Source organism: Elephas maximus, chromosome 16, assembly GCF_024166365.1.
Source record: "Elephas maximus indicus isolate mEleMax1 chromosome 16, mEleMax1 primary haplotype, whole genome shotgun sequence".
NCBI lineage: Eukaryota > Metazoa > Chordata > Mammalia > Proboscidea > Elephantidae > Elephas > Elephas maximus.
In genome coordinates this window covers 68,232,407-68,255,020 of record NC_064834.1, presented here as the reverse complement: position 1 = coordinate 68,255,020, position 22,614 = coordinate 68,232,407, and the positions used below count along the sequence as shown (strand labels likewise).

The window sequence follows — 22,614 nt, the reverse complement described above, 5'->3', positions numbered from 1 at the left end:
CTTGGTGTGAGCCGGGAGGGTGAGCAGGCACTGGGCGCCTGCGGTGCAGCGCAGGAAGCGCGGGCATCGGTGAGGGGCGAGCCTTTCTCCTGCCGGTGGCTAGGAGATAGGTAGGTCTCGAGGAGCGGTTAAAAATTCTCCAACCCACAGGGATTTCCAGTTACCCGACTCCTCCGAACACGAACGGCGGCAGTGAGAAATGAAAAGTAAATTAATACCTTAAAAACATTTTTTAAAAATTAAAATGCGGCAAATCCCTTTTTGGCTTCCTCCACGGAGGCCGCGCGCCGGCCGGGGGCCCAGATCGGCGTGTGCGCAGCGGCGCCTAGTGGCGAGGGCCGGGTGGCCACCTAGTCCCTCGGCTGTGGCTCTGGGGGCCCGGGGAGGGTGGAGCCCACACTGTCAAGAGTCAACACGATCCCCGTTCGGGCCAGGGGAGGGGGCCTAAGGAGGCTCTGGCCACCGAGGAGAAAGGCCGACTTCGAAATGCATCCGTTCTGCCTCCACCAGCCCAGCGCTCCGCCACAGAGTTCTCCATCCACACTAGACTAACAGCTCTTCGAGGAATCAGGCTTTCTTCCGAGTCTGGGCTGCCTTCCGAGGCCGGCAGATTCGACTCTAAGACGGCGAGGGGGCCGTGGTCTCATCTGCCTGGGTGATTCAGCTACCGCGCAGATGCTCCCACGCTCCACTTCTGAGGCCTCAGACCTCCTGGCCCCGACTATAGTGGTCCAGAGGATGGGCCGCTACAGCCTGAGCGCGCGCTGCCTGGGGTGAGGTTGGAGGAGCTGAGGTGCTTTTTTTGCAAGAGGGCAGCCCAGGACAGGGGGGCCAAGGTGGTCACCACGGAGACGCCTCCGCATTTCCGGCTGCTACGGGGCCCAGATAACAGCCCCTTTCTCCCAGATATATGTCCCGGGGCAGCCTGGCTCTTCAGGTGAGGGGAGGTCGTGAATCCAGGAGGGGTGCTCTGGAAACGCGTGTGCTGTGAAGGTGGCCCCCAGCGGAGCCTTCAACGGAACTGCTCAGAGCGCCGACCTGGGGCGCTGAGCCTCCGCGGGTGGGTCTGACACCTCTGCGGTCCGGCCCCGGGCGACCGCAGGCGATAGGCGCTGTCTTTCAGCGATGTCAGCCGAAGCTGTGAGCGTCCGGGTCTCCCGAGACCCACCCGCTTGAGATTCAACCTTTCAGAGCCAGGAACTCCGCAGCTCCTCGTGGAGCTCACCCTGCAGGACCGGCCAGTTGGGTTTACCACCTTCTTCTTGAAGGAACTGGTCAATGTCTTGTCACAAATTGCTGTCCGTTTGATTTACTATTGAAAATAAGAAACCACAATCAAAGGAGGATCCCCGTTTCTTTCTCCCTCTGCTCCCCAGGACAGTCAAAGGCCAAGAGGAGACAGATGGACACACAGCCAGAGATGTAGAACTAGGGAGCCTGGGGGCTCTTTCTCAGGCTGCTGCCCCAGAAAAGGGGCAAGGGCAGGGGTAGGGGCAAGGATGGGGGCAACTCTGTCTTTCCTGCCCTCTCTGGGGCCCATGTGTTTGGGGGGGTGTTGCAGCCCACCCCAACCAGCCCAAAAGTTGTGGCTACATTGAGCCACAAGAACATGTACTGGGTGCAACCCCAGGTGGGCTGAGGTGGCCTCAGCCAGATCACAGGGCTAGCATGGACGGGGGGAGGGCACACCCCTTTCCACTTCTCTGCTGCCTTATCTGGCATTATTTTGTTTGAGACCTGGCTTTCCACCTTCCAACCCATGTGGATTCTGGAAATGCTGGTGAACTCAGGAATCCCTCTCTTGGGAACTTTATCATCTCTTCTATGAGTACTTTCCCATTTTCTGGATTCTGGGGGTCCGGTGGAAACCCTGGTGGGTAGTGGTTAAGAGCTACAGCTGCTAACCAAAAGGCAGACAGTTCGAATCCACCAGGCACTCCTCTGAAACTCTGTGGGGCAGTTCTACTCTGTCCTATAGGGTTGCTATGAGTCAGAATTAACTCCACAGCAAGGGGTTTGGTTTTGTTTTGGGGGGGCAGCAGGCTGGGGCTGAGAAAGGGGATTTCGGCCATTTGGAAATAGAAGCTTCTTCTCTTAGATGCCCCAGCTGGGCTTGAATCCTGGAGATGCAACAGGACTTAGGAGGATGTTAACAGTTCCTGCCACTGTATGGAATTGTGACCTTTAGAACGTTTTCTCACACCCATGATCTCAGTGAACCTCATAAGGTGGAGAAGTGAGTAGGGAAGGAGTCATGATATCTATTTCCCAGATGAGAAGTCTGAGGCTCAGAGAGATTACACAAGCAGTCCAAGGTTATGCAGTATCCATCCCCCTTCCCTGGGTGAAGTGGTCACTCCCGGAGGAGCCCTAGGACCCACGCTTCTCCTCCCCACCCTGCGTGGCCAGATGGCTGCCCTTTGTCAACCGGAAAAGGCAGCGAAGAGCGCTCGCAGATGGGCGGAGCACCCAACCTGTCGGCACCGCAAGTCTCCTTGGGAGGACCCCAAATAGCAGACCTCCACGCTTGCCTCACACCCACTTGCCACCATTGTCCCCTAGGCCACTTTTCCCGGCTTCAGACAGAGCTCCGCGCCCTCTTTCTCCTCACTCAATTGCCTAAAGCCTTCTGCGGGTTCAAGCCCTGGGTATAGGGACCAGAGAGCCTTCAGTGGCCTTGCCGCCGCCCATGATCGAAGGGGTCTGCAGGGCCCGACCTGTGCCCTGCACCACCGCGTCACTTTTGTGGGCGACTGGAAACGGCCCTGACACATCCGGAGGTGGCCAACAAACAGGGCCTTCGACCACTGGAGGGAAGAGCTCCGAGCGCAGTCAACGAACGAGGTGGCCTGAGGGCCCCTCTGCCGGTGTCCAGCGTCCTCTGCCTCCCTGCGCTCTGCCCCACCTGCGCGGAGCGAGTCCTGGACAGGAGAGTCCAAAGGGGCTGCGGTTTCCGAAGAGGCCCCTGGAGATAGGGTCCCTAAGCGGCCGCAGCCGGGCATTGGCCTAGGCGACCTACAATGACAGGTGGCCGCAGCGGCGACCAGGGGGCCTCTCACTAGGACTAGCCCCCCCCCCCGGGTGAGGGGCAAGTTCGAGGCCCCGAAGCTGCACCCCTCCCCGCCACGCCGCACTAGAATCCAGGAGCCCCTCAAGCGGGGAGGTTGGACATGCTAGGCCAATTGCGTCCTCTTGGCGTCCAGGCGTGGGGACTCGCTGTGCGCTCCACTTCCCCCCTGGCCGGAGCAGGGCCCAAGGGTGTCTCCTGGGGCCTGCAGGCCTCGGCTCTGGGCCCGGCATGCCCCCCACCCCAGCGGGATGAGGGGAAGCCCAACCGTGGCCTCCCTAGCTTAGCCCGGCCGCCAGGGGCTCGCGGGATCTGCGTGAGCAAGGTTGGCCTCGCTGCAGCGCAGGCAGGACCTCGTCGGTTCAATATTAGCTTTTCATTCCAGTCTACCGTGCCCATCTGCGATAATATTGACTCTGAGGTGAGGGCCCACAGAACGACCGGGCTTGTCTGCCACTCCGCCGCAGGGCGCTCCAAAAGGAGAGAAGCAGCCTTGGAGAGTTAAAAGAGACGGCAAATAAAAGCTCTGGGCCGCGGACGCCCCGGCAGCGTGGCGCTTGCTGCGGCGTGTGCCCGGGCCTCCGGCTGGGAACTCAGGGTCGGGAGAGGCTTTGGGGCTGAGGTCGCGCTGAGGAGAGGCACGGCCTTTATTTAGCACACACACACCACCGTCTTCAAAACAATTGTTTTTGAGGTTCCGCTTCTCCGTAACTCTAGAGAAAAACTAAATCTTACATACATACACACACGCGCACACACACACACACACACACACACACACGCAGAGTTTTAGGTTGCCAGTAAACCCACATCAGCCGCGGAGATATTTTCCCTTTTTAAATGGTGCAACTCTTTAGGGTAACTTTTCTGTCGAAGTGTGTCTCTTATTTCCCCAGCATGAGAAGAGTAAACAGGCGCAGCAATTACCATTAAGCTGTACTACTTGAGAGGGCGCGGTTAATACCAAATTTCTAACTGTTCATTTTGTTTGCTTTGAATCGTCTCCTTTCAGTCAGTCCGTGGGGCTCCATACTGACTTTCCAACCTCAGCTTTAAACGGTCTCTGGAACATTCAGGTATTGCAGATCAAGATTCGTTTCCATTTCCAAATTGCCTCTGAATGCCTACATTGGAAAATGGCACCTGAAGTTGTTTTACGTGTCTGAGACGGAACACCTGTGTCTCCGCACTCAGCACCAAAAGCCGTCGGATTAGGGCTTGCCATGAACGCGGGCAGTGTGTGTTAAGGACTCATGTAAAGAAATGCATGCCCCCTTTTGGGGTCTGACCTGTGTGAGAGACAACCAGTTTCCTCCCTTACCTCGATGAGAAAGTGGTCATTTGGAATCACTTCCTCCATTCCAAAGAAGCTCCGGAGTGTGGGGAGCTGGGATGGGGTGGGAATAGGGGTGGTGAGCCTGGAGATACTATAGAGTCCTAGAACCTTGGATATTTCAGTGGAGAGCGTTGTGTTTTATACATATATATAAATGCCACCTAAAATGTACATGGTTTGTTTGTATTATATTGTTTAACATGTAGTTTTTTATATATTATATGGCTTTGTATTATGTTGTTTAACATACAGTTCTGACATTTTATTATTGTTCTCTTACATATTTAACATGTATATTTCATTATTTAACGTGTATACTTCATTATACATTATATATTATATTGTAGGTTGTGTACAGTTCTGTATATATGTGTGTAATACACATATTTTTATATATGTAAAGGTATTTGAGGGAAACTTTAATCTCCCCACAAACACACATTTTGATCATTTTAATTCAGCCCTAATCAAAACCACTGTGAGACTAGCTATGTCTTTATAACAAACACCCTAGGGTCCAATTTCGGTTCCAGGAAAAGGGGGGGGGGGGGACAGGAGCAACTCTTTGCCCTGAGGGACTGCTGGCCCCCTCTAAACCCGACCAACCCCGTGCCCTCGAGTCGATTCCGACTCATAGCGACCCTATAGGACGGAGTAGAACTGCCCCATCCTAGAAGGTGGTTTTCCAAGTGTCTGCTGGGACAGAGGGGACAACGTCCTAGACCCAGCGGCTGCCTCCTCTCCTCGCCTGTGTCCTGGTGATTGTTTTGGTTTCCAGAGAGGCTGTTCAGAGGCTCGATGGTCCCCAAACTGGTGTCCTGAATTAATAATGAATTTAGGGAGCACGGCATACACTCAGCTGAGGCATCTGGGAGAGTAGGGAAGGCCTTTCACACCGGGTCCTGGGCTCCAGACCAGGGGCAGACGGCTGGGCTGCGGTTGTACCGCCCGCGCCGACGCGGAGGAGCGCCCTGGGATTCCGCAGTCCCTCCTCCAGCCTGCCGCCTGCCTCCCGGACCAGCGGCGCTCGGAGAAGCTGTAGCGGCTTGGCCGGCTCACAGATCAGATGGTCCCAACTACAGTCAGCTTGTGCTAACGAGTAAGAGCTAAAATAAGCAGGCAGTCGGGAGTTCCCCCAAGAAGGCATGGGCGAGGTGGGCCAGAGGAAAATAAAGTTGGAATTTCAGATGTCCACACGTTATCGCCTCTTTAAAAGGCATCTTTAAAAGGCAAGGACCACACAAGGGCTTGGGTTTATGGAGGGGAAAAAAGGAAAAAGAAAGGGAAAAAGACAATGGAAGCCAGGGATAGCCCACTAAAGCATGAGAAATATCCTAACTTCATACCCGGAAGAACAGGAGGCTGCTACTTGGGAGGCCTGCAGTCTGCAAGGAAATTGGGGTGGGTGCCGAGTGAGGAAGCCCCATGGAAGGGATAAGGGGGCGGGGGCAGAGACTGCCAGGGTAGTGAGCTGCTTATTCCTTAAAAGCAAACCCCCCAGATAAGGACCTGGTCACATCTTGCTGCTCAAAGCATGGAAACTTGGCCCAAACTGGCCCAGGGAGTTTTGGCTCCCCAATTTTCTGCAAACCTGGGGCTCAGAAAGGTCTAGAGTCCTTTTCTATCTGACTTAATCCCTGGTCTTGGCAAAAAGTTTTTGTGGACATCAAGTGCAGGCTTTGCCCTCCCTTCCTCATGGGCCTCCCAGCTATCTGGAAGATGAGTTTGGTGAGAAGAGAGAGAAAAGTCTTTACATTGCTAAAAATAAACCAATTGCTGAGGACTGAGGTCTGCTCCTCACTCTCCCAGCCCAGAGAGTGGGCAGGTGTCTGAACATGCTCAGGATGTCAAGTTGTCCAGATGAGGAGTGGAGCCCAGTGCTGATCACGTGGATGTGGGTCTTCCCAGATGGGCTGGGCACATCTGGTCCATCTGGGACTTTTCCTCCATCCAGGTGATCCATCGTGACCATGCCCAGAAGTGAAAAGAGGTGGAAAACTCTACTCTTGCGGTGTGGCCATCACAGTTCCACATTTCCGCCCATTGCTTGAGCCCCCATAATCCTGGTTTAAGGGGCTCAGGTGTGCTGGGAACATGTCAGTGTCTATTTCATTGCTTATCTGCCACCAGGGTGTCTGGCATGAGAGACAGAACATTTCAGTCATGGATGGTGCCTGCCCAAAGTACTGTGTGTGCTTAGTGCCTCTTACAAGGAGCTCTTTCAGTCCTCCCAGCAACCCACTGAAGTAATTGAATGGAATTAAAGTTTATTCCCATGTCCCAGACGAGAATACTGAGGCTCTGAGATGTTAAGGAATTCACCCAAGGTCACACAGCTAGTAAATGAGTGAGTCTGGATTCCAATTCAGAGTTGCCTGACTCCAGCAGCTTCTCTTCTTGCCTCCCCACCTCTTATTTCCTGTCCAAATGGCCTATTTTCCCCAGTGAGGAAGTCAAGGCCCACAGGGTGAGGAAAAAGATAATACTTTACTCTTTCATCACACAAAAAGTCAATGACCATAGGATACAGAGTCTGGATCCCACGTCCCTCTCCAAAACATTCATTCCATGTCTGGAATGGACAATAAAGAGTTGGCATGTTGGCTACAATGTATGATTTACAAACAGCTTGTTCACACCTCCCCTCACTCGCTTCTCCCACCAACCCTGTCGGGTGGAGATACTGCCATTACTACCCCCATTTTAGGGAGGAGAAATGGGCTCCCCCATTAAAAACCCATTGCGGTCTAGTCAACTGCAACTCATGGAGACCCTATAGGACAGAGCAGAACTGCCCCTACAGGGTTTCCGAGGCTGTAAATCTTTAAGAAAGCAGACTGCCACATCTTTCTCCCGTGGAGTGACTGGTGGGTTCCAACCACTGACCTTTTGGTTAACAGCTGAGTGCTTAAAGACTGCATCACCAGAGCTCCCTGGAATGGGCTCAGTGAGATTAAATAGCTTGCTTGGCTGCCCAGCCAGTCCACAGCAGAGCCCTGGCACCAGCCTGAGCCAGCCCACTCCCAACCTCCGAGCTTTGCAGATACCACATATGGGACCATTTAACCAACAGAGTTAGGCTTTGCTGTTGTAAAATTACTAGGTTGCCTTCTTTTTCATGTTTTCAATGTTCCTGCAAATATTATTTCAGAAGCCAAAACTTTCTCTTGATGTATGCCTCTCTTATACTCATTTTTCCTCCAGGTATGCACCTATCTGTATTCTAGGGCCATCGAGAAAACAGAACAATGAGGTGCCCCTGATCTGTGATCAAATGATATTCAGACACTAGAGCGTAGAGATTTGGTAAAAAAAAAACCTTCAGTTGTATGTTTTGCTTTATTAGATGCCTTACACATATCAATAAAACGCAAATGCTTAACTTGCTAAGAAAGACCGAAGGGGAAAACTTGGGGTAGGAAGAATCCTTTGGTCAAATGGTTCCATTTCCAAAGAAATGACCACGAATCCATGCGGGAAACGACTGGAGGGAGGCGGTTTGACTTTGTGGTGGTGTATGAAGTCCCCACCACCAAGGCTGCCAGGGAATGGTGTCCTTGCTCAGCCTTCAGATGGTCGGGGCTACACGAGACACACTCACTCTGGACCTTGCTTGTTTGCTCCACAGCAGCCATGTCCCCCAGGAAAAATCATTTTTCCCCCTTCTTATCATAAGATCCTCTCTGTATCTCTCTCTCTATATATATGTATAAGTATATATTAGACAGGGATGGGTAAAAAAAATAATCACCCAAATGCTCCATATCAAGAGACCACCACTAACAACATTTTGGGATGTTAATTTTGACATCTGGGAAAATGGAAGAAATTAGATTATGTCTACACATTTTTATTATTGTTGTTCTATGAATAAAAAAAATAAAAGAAACAAAAGACACAGGGCGTGTGATTCTGTTTATATAACATAACAGGCAAAACTAATCAATGGATGTCAAATGCAGAACAGTGGGTATCTCTGGCAGAGGGGTTGACCAGAAAGGTGCACAAGGAAACTTTCTGGAATGTTAGAAATGTTCTATATCTTGGTTTGGGTGATGATGATATGGGTGTATACAATTGTCAAAACTCATTGTCTACTTAAGACGTGTACACTTTACTGTAAATTTTTATATTTCAATAAAGAAAAAGAAAGCAAGGAAAGAATCTTGGACAGATAGTATAGCAAAAGACCGAACTAGAGAGGAAGAGAAGAAGCAAAGAACTGGGCTAAAAGCATGAGATGCTGAACCAAGACAAGCCACAGACTATACCTGGAGCATTACAGAAAAAAGGGATGCTGGGCATGCGCCCCTCCACCCCCCACCAGCCTCTTCTAGTAGTCAGTGTCCTTTGCAGGCCTGAAGGCTGAGAGGGATGGATTCTCAAAAGGGTAACACAAGCTTAAGATCCTGCTGGGACCCACCATCTACCAGACTGCCCCTCTTTGGTGCTCTTACCCCACCATGTCAATAGTGAGGCACTGTATTTCCTGATGAAGGTGGAGGTTCCATGAATCCTCATAAGAATTCATGCCCAAGTCAGGAAGGAAGATAGAAGGCCTTAACTTTCGAACAGGTTATGTTCCAACCATTTCTTTCTCAGTCACTGTTTGGGACTCAGAGCATTGTCCCTCTTAGAACTAATGTTATGAACGGCAGTCAAGGTTCCAGTTTTTCCTCCAAAAAAACCTATTAAAGGTCTGCTTATGAAAATATAGAATTGAAAATTTGGTAGGAACCTAAGTATACTTGATTTGTAGTGGTTGTGTGCCATGAAGAAAATGAGAGAAAAGCAATAACCCCTTTTCCTCCCAAGCATACCTGCTATCTGCCAAACATTACGTTGGCATTTGGGATTCAAAGATTAAAAAGTCCACGATCCCTTTCCCCAAAAAACTTACCGTCTAGTAGAGGAAGAGTATCTTGCAAATAAGTGAGTGCAATTAAATCTTATAGGTATGAATGGAGGCTGTCATAATTAAAACAGGAAAATATAAATTAATGTTGATAGGCAAGGGAAGGTTTTCACTGGCCATTTTTCTTTTTTTTTTTTTTAGAAGTAGACCACCAGGTCCTTCTTCCTAGTCTATCTTAGTCTGGAAACTCTGCTGAAACCTGTGCACCATAGATGACCCTGCTGGTATTTGAAATACCAGTGGCATAGCTTCCACCACTACAGCAACACAAAAGCCACCACAGTATGACAAACTGACAGACAAGTGGTCCCTGGAGAAGGACACCATACTTAGTAAAGTAGAGTGTCAGCGAAAAAGAAAAAGATCTTCAACAAGATGGGTTGACACAGTGGCTGCAACAATGGGCTCAAAACATAGCAACAATTGTGAGGATGGAGCAGGACCAGGCAGTGTTTTGTTCTGTTGTACGTGGGTTCACTATGAGTTGAAACTAATAATACAGGCAAGGAAAACAAATTTTTAAGCAGAGAGAATTATGGAATAAGGAATTAAATGAAGACCTTTAGAGAGACTCTGAAAGGGTCATGGGATACTTTAGAGGGCAATGGCTATAGGCCTGATTCACTTCAAAACAAATGCCTTTCCTTTTCACCGCTATAAGAGCATTGCAGTTGGATTTACCAGTCAAGATTAGGATTGGCTGTTTGATGCTTTTAGACTTTCAGATAAAATAAAGGAGCTGAATTTGGGAAATACGTGTAATTCCAGAGGGAAACGGGAAGAAAATTAAAAAGAGAAGGACTGTCAGAGGTAGAGTTGACCCGGTAGTGAGAGGAAAAAGCATAAATTCGAACGCCAGGGAAGAAGGAAAGACCAATTCCCCCATCGGCCACCAGATGGCGAAGCTGGCTAAGGATGGCTTAGTTGCTGTCTTAAAGGCAGAGTGGGTTAAGAGGCACTGTGCCGTTAAAAGTATGGTCAGTACCCGTTGCCATCAAGTCGATTCCGACTTACAGTGATCCTACAGGACAGAGAGGAAAGTCACCATAGGGTTCCCAATGAGCAGCTGGTGGATTCAAACTGCTGACTCTGATTAACAGCCAAGCTCTTAACCACTGTGCCAGCAGGGCTCCCAGGACCACTGAAAAGCAGGTATTTATAGTATTTAGGGACTATTCATCCAATATACATTGAGCACTTACCATGTATAAGGAAATTGCAATTGACTGTTATTAACAGGATTAGCAGTTTACAGTAGTAAATCATGGTCCTTGCCCTCATGGTCTAGTTGGGAAACTAACTAGACAACTATTATTTAATATAAGTGCTCAGACATAAAATCTACGTGTTTTTTTTTTTTTTTTCTCCTGATTTTCAGGAAAAAGCTACTGAAGCTTATATATAGATGACCCAAAGGCAAGGAAATATTTCCTGGGTGTCTTCCCAAGAAATCCCTGTGGGTAGAGGAAGACTGATGTGCCAAAAGAGTGTTTAGGAGAAACAGTAAGATATTTCAGCAATTGTTAGGCAGTAAAATACGGTGGGCAGGCGGTTGGTGAGACCCTAGGCAGGTAGGGAGGAAGAATGAACCGTGTAAGGGACAGTAACCGAAACAACCCTTTATTAAGTGCTTACTACATGTCGGGTAATTTACACATATTACCACATGTACTTGTCATAAAACCCTTTGAGAGGAGGGATGTGTATCAGTGTTTTACAGATAAAAAAAAATTGAGGCTCATGGAGGTTATACAAACTCTCCAAAGACACACACTTAGTATGTAACAGAGTAAGTATTTGAACCCTTGTCTGTCTGACTCCTAAGCACTGACTTAGGCCCACATTTTACCAGTAAATTGGAGCACTAACAATGCAGGAAGGAGCCTCGATGGTGCAATCGTTAACCACTTGGCTGCTAACCAAAAGGTTGACAGTTCAAACCCACCCAGTGCTCCATGGAAGAAAGAGCTGGTGATCTGTTCCTGTAAAGATTATAGCCTGGAAAACCCTATGGGGCAGTTCCACTTTGTCACATGGTCTCACTGTGTGTTGAAATAGATTGGACGGCTCCCAACAAGGCAACAGCAAGGCAGGACACACAGTTGTTCTGAAGATAGAACATGATTGAGGAGTGTGAATCCTTTGTAAATTAAAGGCTTAATTGTTACCATGGTTTTTGGATGTTGGCTATGCCCTCTTCTTGCTGGTCAATCATTTCTTCAACAGGTATTTATTGTGCAGTTATGATGAGCCAGGGGATATAGCAGTGAGCAAAACACAAAATCTCTGCCCTCATGGAGAGGACATTCCACTGACATATAGACTCATCAGCCACTTGAGAGAGGCAGAGAGCTTATGGCTGAACAAAACTATGTATACTCACTCTTTGGAATATTTTTAAAAAATTGGAAATAACCTAAATGCCCCTTACTGGGGGATTGGTTAAAAAAAATTGTGGTGTTTAGATATTATAGAAAACCATGCAGCTATTAAAAGGTGGGGGGGGGAGTCTTTATTTGTATGTGGAAACATGGAATCATCTCCAAGACATACTATTAAGGGGCAAAAAAGAAAGTTCCAGAACAATATATAATATGATCCCATTAATGTTTAAAATAAAAACTACTGGTTTGTTTTCATACACTATAATTAGTATCTACACACTAATATATAGTTACATGTGTACACTTAGATAGTAAACACAAAGGAAAGTTCTGGAAAGATACACACCAGGCTAACAACAGTGTGGCTTCGGGAGAGGTGGCGGGGGACACACTTGTACTGACTACAGTGCGTAGTTCTTTCTTGTCTAATTTCTGACAATGAGAACTCCTTTGTGTGTTGTTTGTGTAATGAAACAAGGACACACATGCATGTGGGTACGATTTAGTTATGGCAATATGATTACGGATGACAATTGTTAACCTTTTAATCTCCTTTAGTGTTGTATTAATATGTCTGTACAGAGATATATACACATAGATGAGAGGATGCCAAAACATAAAAGGTGGAATTGAAACATGGTGTTCTGGCTCAGAAATCCTGCTTTCCCCACCCCACCTGCAGTTTATAGTGAAACCTTTTGAGCATCGTGGGATATTGGATAAAAATCCTTGATCTCCCAGTTTTGAGGCACATGTAATTATTTCACAGTTAAGTAGCCTCAAGGATCTTTGCAATAGATACGACTTCATTATGAGAGCATCACGCCTCTCCCAGCAGTAATTGAGCTTCAACTGAAGCCAATGTGGGGGTTCTGGTATGTGAAAAGTGGCTTACCAACTCCAGCCAAGTGAGCTGACCTTAGCTATGGCTCATCTCTGACACCAACTCACGAATCCTGCCCAGATCTTCTACCGCCTCTCTCTCTTTGTGACCTTGGGCAAGTCTTTGCTGTTCCTAGGCCACCAATGGACTGAGTTGGACCAATAGCCTATAAAGTTCTTTCCAGTCCTAAACTTCTGATTCTTCTTATGGCAAATTGTTGTGGGAGGAGACCACCATCCATGTATTTGTTCACCTGCGAGGCACTGTGCCGGGCGCTGGGGACACACAGAAAAGCCAGAGATGAAGTCCCTGGTTTAAATCACTGTTCGTACTGGGCAAAAATATTAGGGAAATCAGGCTGATGAAGGTGCTAGAAAGGTGGACTTAGGACAGAAGTATAGGGCTCCTCCTCTAGGGCTCTTGATGAAAGCCAGTCTCTGTTCCTCCAGCCCCCTTGCTCTGAAAATAAAGCTGGTAGAGCTCCAGCCATGCTGGGTGCCTTCGGGTCCTTAGAGACCAACTCACACCATGTTATATCAGGGAAAAGAGTCTCAAAGCAGGGAAAGGCACGACCTTAGGTCAGGGTGAGCCCAAGGAGGACTGGAGATGGGACCCGGGGTCCTTACGACCGGTCAACAGATTCAGTAAACTTATACTGAGCACTTTGTGTATGCCAGGCACTGTGGTAGACTCTGGGAGCACACTCGTGAACAAATCAAACGTGGGGCTTACAGAGCAGGGCATTCATGGTTAAAAGCCTTTCCTGGACAAGAAAATACCCTCAGTCAGAGAACTCCCAGATCTGTGCCTTTCTCTGGGATCTGAAGAGAATTAGTCCCGCCAGTCTTTGTCCACCAAGGAGCAGAAACTGGCTGCAAGAGGCTCAGGTATACTAGACACTGAGAAGCCATCCTTTACTGTGGCAGAAAACTCCACGACGCCCTTGGCAAGGCCAATCTTCAGCAAGGGGAATTGCTTCCATGGTCTGGGGGTGGGCGGGCGTTTACCCAGAAGAGAAGGGGAGGAGGAGAGTGGCCAGAGCAGAGAATTAGCACCACACAGAGACCAAAACACTCATTTTCTCTCCATACCTCCTAGCTGTGTGACCAGACAAGCGGCTCAGCCTCTTGACCCTCAGTTTCTTCTGTAAAATGGGAAGAATAATAATGCTTGTTCATCACTTGGAGGATGATTCTGAAGATCAAATGAGGTGATGGGCGGAAAAGCAACTTATAAAGCACTTTGAAATGTAAGTGGATGCGGTCGTCAGACGCTTTGAAGTGATGCACCTTCCTGCTTCCCACCTTTGTGATCCCCGCCCTCCCCCACCTTCCCCACCCCCACTGCCCCAAACAGCCCTGGGATGGTATTGCCTCGGCCGCTGTGCAAGCTTCCTAGTGTGCTGAGCATGGCACCAATCATGGCCCACTCACCACTTGTGGGCTGGAGGGGCCCATCCGGAGCCTACAGGTATATCCACAAGGCAAGTGGGCAAGTTGTTACCACCTGGGTAGCTCCTGGAACTGGGGCTGGAGAAGCCCATCACTACCAAGTCAGGCCCCACCCTGAAACCTATTAAACCTACATCTTGGGTGTGGGCCCCACCCAGCCAGTGTGCCTAGGGGAGGAGGTGGTCCACAGCCCCACAGGTGGCTCTTGCAAGACATTTACGGGCTCCTGGGCAGTGCAAATGGTTAAGCACTCCGCTATTAGCCAAAAGGTTGGTGGTTCAAACCCACCCAGGGGTGCCTCAGAAGGAAAGCCTGGCAATTTGCTTCTGAAAGATCAAAGCCTTGAAAACCCTGTAGAGTAGCTCTACTGTACACACATGGAGTTGTCACGAATCCAATAAACCAGTTCAGTTTTGAGGGAAATCCTATTCCTTGGTCCCCAGAGGTTCCTGAGCAAGAAGAAAGGGCTCTTTGGGGGTGACGGGGAGCCTGGGCATCAGGAGACCCAGCTCCTTCTAGCCCTCAAAAGCTGTCTAACCTTGGGCAAGTTACTCCACCTCGCTGGGTAGGTTTGTCAGATTTGCAATATTTTTATTATAAAAGTGACACATGGTTGTAAAACTTCTAAGCGTGACAGAAGAGAAAAAGGTAAAAGTGAAAGTGTCTCTCTCCTCCTCCCCCCACTGATAGTCTACTGTAAAAATTCTTCGAAGTGTTCAAATGGGTGTGTGCGCTGCTCAACAGCAATTAGGATGGCCTCGGGTATACTATGCTACAGCTCGCCCTCTTCCCTGAACAGTCGTGCCTTGGGCTCTGCTCTCCGCAGTGCACAGTACAGCCTCGTTGGGTCATCCAACTGCAGAGTTTCCAACATCCACTGGACCATTTTGTGACTGTTTCCACAGGGCTAATTCTCTGAAATTAAATGGCTGGATCAGAAGTATTTCTCAATACATTGAACATGATCATTCCTTTTAAAACTTTGATAGTGGTGATTGAAAATATTATTTTATTGTTCTTATTTTAAATTATTTGTAATGTTGAACAGATTTCTGTATGTTTAATGGCCGCTTTTATTTCTTCTCCTGTAAAGAGCTTGTTTGTATCTTCTAATTTTTCTATCAGGGTGATCATCTTTTTCTTATCTCAGTACAGCATTTTACATATTAAGGCCCTTAATCTATTGCTTGTCTTGCAAGTTGCATTTTTTTCTCCTAGCTTGCCATTTACGTATAGTGTGTTCCCATACCAAAGATTTAAATATTTATGCAAACAAAATTGTTAGTTTTTTTCTTTCTGAATTCTGTGGTTTCTCTCTTTTCAAGAAAGAGCTTTCTTGTCCTCAACATTATGGAACTGTTATTCTTTAGTCTCTCTTATAACTTCTATAATTAAAAAAAAAGTGTACATTTTTAATCTATTTGGAATTTTTTTCTGTGATTATGGCATGGGATGGAGGCCTACTTCCCCACCCCTGAATGGTTGACCAATTATTCCAACACTATTTATGAAACCATCTATTCTTTCTCTAGTAACTGGAAATATAACCTTTATTACACACTAGATTCCCACATATGCATTTTATTTCATAACCTATTTTATTCTATTCCACATTCTATTTTATTCTTTTAATCTATTTGATATTCCTACAACATCATATTGCTTAATTACTGTGGCTTTGTAATATCTTTTCAAATTCAATAAGGCAAACCTTCTCTCATTTTCCTCCTTTTATAAAAATTATCAGTTCTCATATAATTATCATTCTAGATAATATTTAGAATTAATTTGGCAGTTTTAAAATTAGAAATTCAATTGGAATTGCCTATAATTTATAAATTAATTTGGGGGAGAATTGGAATCTTTACAATATTTAGTCTTGTGAACCAGAAACACGGTACATTTACTTAATTTACATTTTCTTTGAAGTGCTTCAGTATCTGTTTAAAACAGGACTTCAAACCGGTTCATTCCGGTTTGAACACCTGCTGCGAATTTGCATTTCTAACAAGTTCCCAGGCGATGCTAATGCTGCTGGTTAGGGACCAGCTCTGAGAACCACTAGTGGAGCAGTGGGTCTCAAAATTTATTATACATAAGAATCACCTGGGGATCGTGTTAAAATGTAGATTCTGATTCAGTATATCTGGGGGTGGAAATGCAAATTCTTAGCAGGAGTTTAAATCAGAATGAACCAGTTCAAAGCTCTGGCTTAAAAACAGGTCTTAAATATTGATTGTATGGATTAGTCACAGCATTTTCAGTTTTGTGAGTGATTTCTGCTTTCTTTTATATTTTTATCTTGTTATTGTTATTATATGAGAAAACTATTAGTGTCTGGGAATCCTTGTGAACTCTCTTATTGTCTCTTTTAAGACACTAGTTGAGTTTCTTGGATTTTCCATTTAATAAATATTTTCTACTCCTGTGGAGTCCTGATGGTGCAGTAGTTAAGAGCTACGGCTGCTAACCAAAAGATCGACAGTTCAAATCCACCAGCTGCTCCTTGGAAGCCCTATGGGGCAGTTCTACTCTGTCCTATAGAGTTGCTTTGAGTCAGAATCGACCCGATGGGAACAGGTTTTGGTTTTTATTACCAAACTAAAGCATGTCTATCGTAGAAAATAAAAAGAAGCAAAAAGTACCCGTAAAACCTACTGTTCAGAAAAAATCACTCTTACCATTTTGGTGAGTATCCTTCAAGTCACTGAAAAAATATACATTATAGTATATGTAACATTATACATATATCTGCTGCAGTAAGTAGACACGTGTAGTTTTTAAAATAGCACCTTAATATACATAATGCTCTATAACCCACTTTTCCCACTTAATAAAATACTATAAACCTTTGGGCCACATTATTCTTCTATATTATCATTTTAATGACTGCAGTAACTGTGTAAATTTATTTAAGCAATCTCCTAAATTCAGACATTTAGATAGAGTCCATTTCTCAATGTTGTAAATAATTTTTATGGTAAACATCTTATTTAGCTAAATCTGTGTGCATGTTCATGATTCTTTCTTTAGGATACATTTCTAGACGCGGAATTGCTGGGTCTAAAGGTTGACGGAATTCTATGGCTTTTTCTACGCATTGACAAATTGCCCACCAGAAAGCTTGTACCAATTGACTCTCCCCCCTCTACTTTTGAATACATATTTTTTTCTTTACATCACACTTCCTTTAGTAAACATTGTAACACAGGCATTTAAATTCTTAAACTCACTGGCAGCATCATTTTAAAGGCCACGGAAGAGTTTGTCAGCCGTCAACCCTCTGGCAGACCTTCAGCTGCTGCTCCTTCTGTCACCCAGGGTCAGCCCAAGACTTCTGACTTCCAGAGCAACAGCTGTATCTGGTGGTGAGGCTTCGGGCCCAGCTTTGGGCTCCATCATCAAAGGTAGAAAGGAGTGGGTTAACTCAGCCTCTGTCCTTTGTCCCCTCCAGCAGAAAGGTGGCCAGGGAGCACCATGGTGTCTTAATCATTCTTAGAGATTGCTACCTACAAGGAGCAGAAGACCTGTTTGTGCTTTCAACAAAAACACCTCTTCCCTGTCATTTCTTATCAGGAAAAAAGGTGTCATACCTCCCCCCCACCCCCCGTCAGGTGCTGTCTTGGCAAGAAACTTGCTCAATTCAGAAACCCTTCCAGCAAGGGAGAAGTTTTTCTCAGCAGCGAATGACTACAGACACATCTGCATTGACAAGTTGCAACTTATATCCTTCTATGGTGTTTCTGCTCTTTTGAAAATGTTAATAAAAACTTAATGTGGAAAAAAGCAACTTTTTCCAAATATGTGTACCCATGGGCCCGGGGCAACTCATACTTTCTTATAAAGTAAAGTAGGTCATTCACATCAGTCATGTTGTCTTGGTGCATTTTTTCCAAATTAGGAATTCTCAATCCATCACACCACGCTATGGCATCCCCTCTCCAAACATTTCTTTTTAATATGCTCTTGAACATGATAAGCCATTCTAATAGAATATATTAGTGTCACTTCCCAGTGACGGAATGTTTCCTTCTGTTGTAGTCCGTGATGAGTTCAGGGAAATGTTTTTACTAGCTCACCTCTCACAGTGATCGCTTGCTGAAGCTGTGACAATGGCATGTAAGCCACCAAGGCTGCACTTGGGTGTTAGCCTTGGAAACATCACAAGGCTCCTACTTTACCTGTCCGTGGGTTATACATGCAGAAATGTAAAAGACGTGTGTGTCCAAAAACAAAATAATAAATCCAAACCCTGTACGTGAGGGGAGTGTTTAAATTTAGCTGGTCGTTTCACCAGTGTGGTCTATGCACACATACTACCCTAGACAGATCAAAAGCTTGCAGCGGGCCTTGTTTTGAAACCACATTGCTCAGAGAACATTTCCAAACCTCCTGGATCATGCAGAAAAGAGGATCCTTGGCTTGATATGTGTGAAATTCTCCAAAACTGTTTACCAACTTTTTGTAAGTGAATTTGGATCCCGTGTGAGATGCATGCTCCATTGACAACCCACAAGAGAGAAATAAGTTTGCATGCTCAGACATTTGACAACATTACCTGGCAAAAATAAGGTATTTGTATTTGTTTCCATTCGGATCCTTGATTCTTGGACTCATGTATTTAGGGTTAGCTCCTGAGTTTCTTGGTGGATTTTGTCGGCGTTGTTTGGACAGAGTTTTGGAATAAAACATTTGGGAAAGTTGGGAACAGGAGAGGTTTGTAGAGGGCTCAGGAATTCTGCCTTTTCAGGCTTCTGGCCACCCAACAGGAAAATATCTGAATGGAAAAGGGAAACTTCAGTCTGTTTGCTGAATGTTTCATCTGCTGGACCCTTCATCTGGACATGTGGGGTTGGGTAGACACTGGTTTAGACTGCCTGTTCTGTGCGTCATGCCACTTCTCCCTCATGTCTTGGGGAGGAGGAAGGCAAAGTTGTGCACTCTGCTCAGCCATAGCTTCCTGACACTGCATCATTATTGAGCAGAGCTAAAGACTTGGGGCTGCAGGTGCCCAAGAAATATCATTCACTCATTTCTTGACAAAAGTCACCGTGCAAGGGGCGGCGGAGAACATGAAACTGAGGCACGGTTCCTGTCCTTAAGGAGCTTGAAGTCAACTTTGATATCAAGTAGAATGTGATGAGGACAATAAAAAAAGGAAAAAAATGCCGAATGAGTTCAGAGGAGGTCAAAGCCACTGCCAGGGGCGGGGCGGGGGGGGGGGGTTGGGGGTGGATATGATAGAATATTTGAGAAGGTGATCTTGGAACCAGGCCCCTGAATGGGAGTAGGCTTTGTATATGCACAGCTAGGAGGACAGTCTAAGAAGAGGGCACAGTCAGAGTCGAGGTACAGACCAGGGAAGCACGCGGAGACCAGGATGCTGCAACCAGCAATTCAGGCTGCATAAGGAGGTGGGAGAAGAAATGAGGGGACAGTGAAGCAAGTGTATAGAGAGACTTGAATGCCAAACTAAGGAGCAGAGCCTCCAGGAAGCGCTTCCCTTCCATGCCCCCAAAATCTTCTGATCATATCAGCACATTTGCCTGAAATATGAAGATAATTAACAAAACAATTGCCACCGAGTCCATTCCAACTCACAGCAACTCCACGTGCATCAGAGCAGAACTGATCTCCATAGGACTTTCGAAGGCTGTAGCCTTTCAGAAGTAGACTTGAGGCCTTTCTTCCAGGGTGCCTCTGGGTGGATTCGAACCACCAAACTTTTGGTTAGTAGCCAAGTCCTTAGCCACTTGTGCCACCCGGGGATTCCTTATGAAGGTAATTAGGGTGACAATATTTACGTTGGTGCATTTGAACCCCCTCAGTTTTTATCCGTTATGCACTTCTTCTTCTACACATAGGCAGATGTTACAGCCAATTAAAGCATTTTCCATTGCTGCAATTTGGAGCACTATCCTGGAAATTCCTGTTGGACTCAAAATCATTGCTTCCAGAGGGTCAGGATTCTCTCAAGTTTTGGTATTTTCCATGAGTTGATTAAAATTTGTAGAAGGCACCACTCTCCCTCTGGCTTATGGCCCCGGAGTGGGCAATGAAATGCCAGACTCCGTGTGCTTTGGTAGTTTCATTAATTCATTCAACAGATACTTCGTGAGCAACTACTCTGTGCCCAGTGCTGCTCTGGGTGCTGGGGACACCACTGTAAACAAGACAGACAGGGTCCCAGCCCTCACAGGCTTTACCTTCTGGTGGGGAAAGATAAAAAGTTAACAAGACAATTTCAGAGAGCTTATAGGGTCACTATGAGTCGAACTGACTCCATGGCAATGGGTTTGGTTTGGTTTGGTTTTTTAAGGGAAATAGAGTCAATGGCAGAGTAACATGCTAGAGAGTGACCGGAGGCAGGAGAAGGACAGCCACATCAGAGAAGCTGGGCTGAGACTGTCTGAGGATGAATAATGAGGAGCCACGCGCTCGGGACAAGCACTCCAGGCAGGGACGCAGCAAGTGCAAATGCTCAGTGAATCAGAGAAGACACAGGAGAGGGCGAGAGTGGGAGCAGGTGGGGCTGGAGAGGCTCAGAGGTTAATGTCGAATTTGAGGTGCGATGGGAATCTCCTGCAGGGTTTTTGGCAGGGTAGGGACACAGCCAGGAATGTTGGGGTGCCAGCTCGAGAGCCACCATTAGCCACCATCTGCTCTGGCCTCACCGTTGCCGACTTCCCTGCAAAGTCGAAATGAGTGCTCGACGCGCATCAGCTTTTATTTTTACAGCAATCTTTGTACCCAAACCACCGTAGCATTTTTAATAACAAACTGGCAAGGAGTCAGACATCTGTACTTGAAAAAAAAAAAAAAAAGCCCAGGCCAAGTATTTCTAAATGTTTTATATTTACTTGTAACATTAGAATAAGCATGAGGTTGCTTTTTGCATAATCGGAACCATTCTCATTACAGTTTGACAGATCTTGTCCTTCACGGGCTTGGGTGGTGGTTTTCATTATGGCAGTGACATTGATCTGATGAGAGTGAATCTCTCCTTGAACACTCTTGGAAAAAGAGGGAAAGAAGCTGAGAGAAGCCAGGGCAAGCTAAGAAAATAGGGATGCTGGCAAGATAGCCAGCAGGTTGGCGCTGGGGTGCCATGGAAGAACATGGGCTTCAGAGTCTAGCTGGGTCACCTTGGGCCAGTCACTTAACCTCTCTGAGCTTCTGTTCTCCCATAGACAAAATGGGGATGATAATAGAACCTACTTCCTGGAGTCGCGATGAGGTTATCTTTTTCTGCTTGTTTTTAGGTTTTATTTAATTATTTTGAACATTTTATTGTACTTTAGGTGAAAGTTTATGTAGCAAATTTGTTTTCCAATCAATGGTCCTTACACTAATTGTCCCATGACGTTGGTTGCAATCCCCGCCATGAGTCAGTGCTCTTCCCATTTCCTCCCTGGTTTCTCTGTTCCCAGTCATCCAGTTTCCTTGTCCCTCCCTGCCTTCTCATCTTTGGTTCTGGGCAAATATTGGCCTTTTGGTCTCATATAGTTGACTGTTCTAAGGAGCACATTCTTTACCGGTGTTATTTGTGTTGAGGTTTTAATGAAATACCATAACCAAAGAGGTCTGGTACAAGGTTGTTTTCTGGTTGCCTTCCTGCAAAATTAGTATTGCTACCCAAGACTAAGACACCACTCCCATCCATTGATGTCTTTTTCTAAAGCAGTGTTGCAAGATTTTACAGATTAAGAATATAGGACACTCAGTTAAATTTGAACTTCAGATAAACAAATAATTTAGGATATCTCACGCAATATTTGGGACATACTTAAACTAAACAATTATTCCTTGTTTATCTGAAACTTAGGTCCCAGGGAAGTGCAAACAGTTTGCACTCAACTGCTAACTGAAAGGTCAGCAGTTCAAACACACTGAGTGCCACCACAGAAGAAAGTCCTGGCATTATGCTTCCATAAAAACCCAAAAAAGCCCCTATGAAGCTCAGGTCTACTCTGTAACATATGGGATCACCATGTATCGGAACCGACTTGATGACACTGAGTTTAGTTTGCATTTTATCTGAAATTTGAATTTAACTGGGCGTCCTGTGTTTTATCTGGCAGCCTTATGCTAAAGTTTTAGTGGTTTTAAGAACGTTGAGAGGGTTTTAGAGACCCATTCCAGGCTTGGGACACTGATGGAGCACCTGCATCAGGGTAGCTTCATGTCCATATAAAGACTGTGCCTCTCTTGCTTACTGGATTCCTAGTACCTAGAACAGGACCTGGCATACGGTAAGTGCCCAATAAAGGTACACTGAATGAGCAATTGAAAGACCATAAGCTTTGTTATCAATCAACTAGATTTGATAATCACATATATTTTAAACACATCTTATAGATCAAGCAGCTCCTTTACCTGATGTAGGTGAGAAGACTGATAGCCACCCACCACCCCATCCCCAACTCCCCACTACCAGAATCAAACTGGCATGGAAAAGAGGGGTGCCCGTCATGGCCTCGCTTTCTCTCCCAGCCACCTGCAGACCATATGGGGCTGGGCTGGGTCCGTGCAATTACATCTCAGCCCCTGCCCTGAAGCCCCACAACTGCTCCCCCAA

General features: G+C 46.4%; 1 long non-coding RNA gene across 2 annotated transcripts in view; it reads left to right on the top strand.

The window, feature by feature from the left end:
* The window catches only part of LOC126059593 (uncharacterized), a 132,941-nt gene that overhangs the window by 4,688 nt on the left and 105,639 nt on the right, over positions 1–22,614 (top strand). For both annotated transcript variants that reach the window (XR_007513459.1, XR_007513458.1), the window contains exon 2: positions 13,684–13,834. This is a non-coding gene — a long non-coding RNA (uncharacterized LOC126059593). The remainder of the gene's footprint in view (positions 1–13,683; positions 13,835–22,614) is intronic.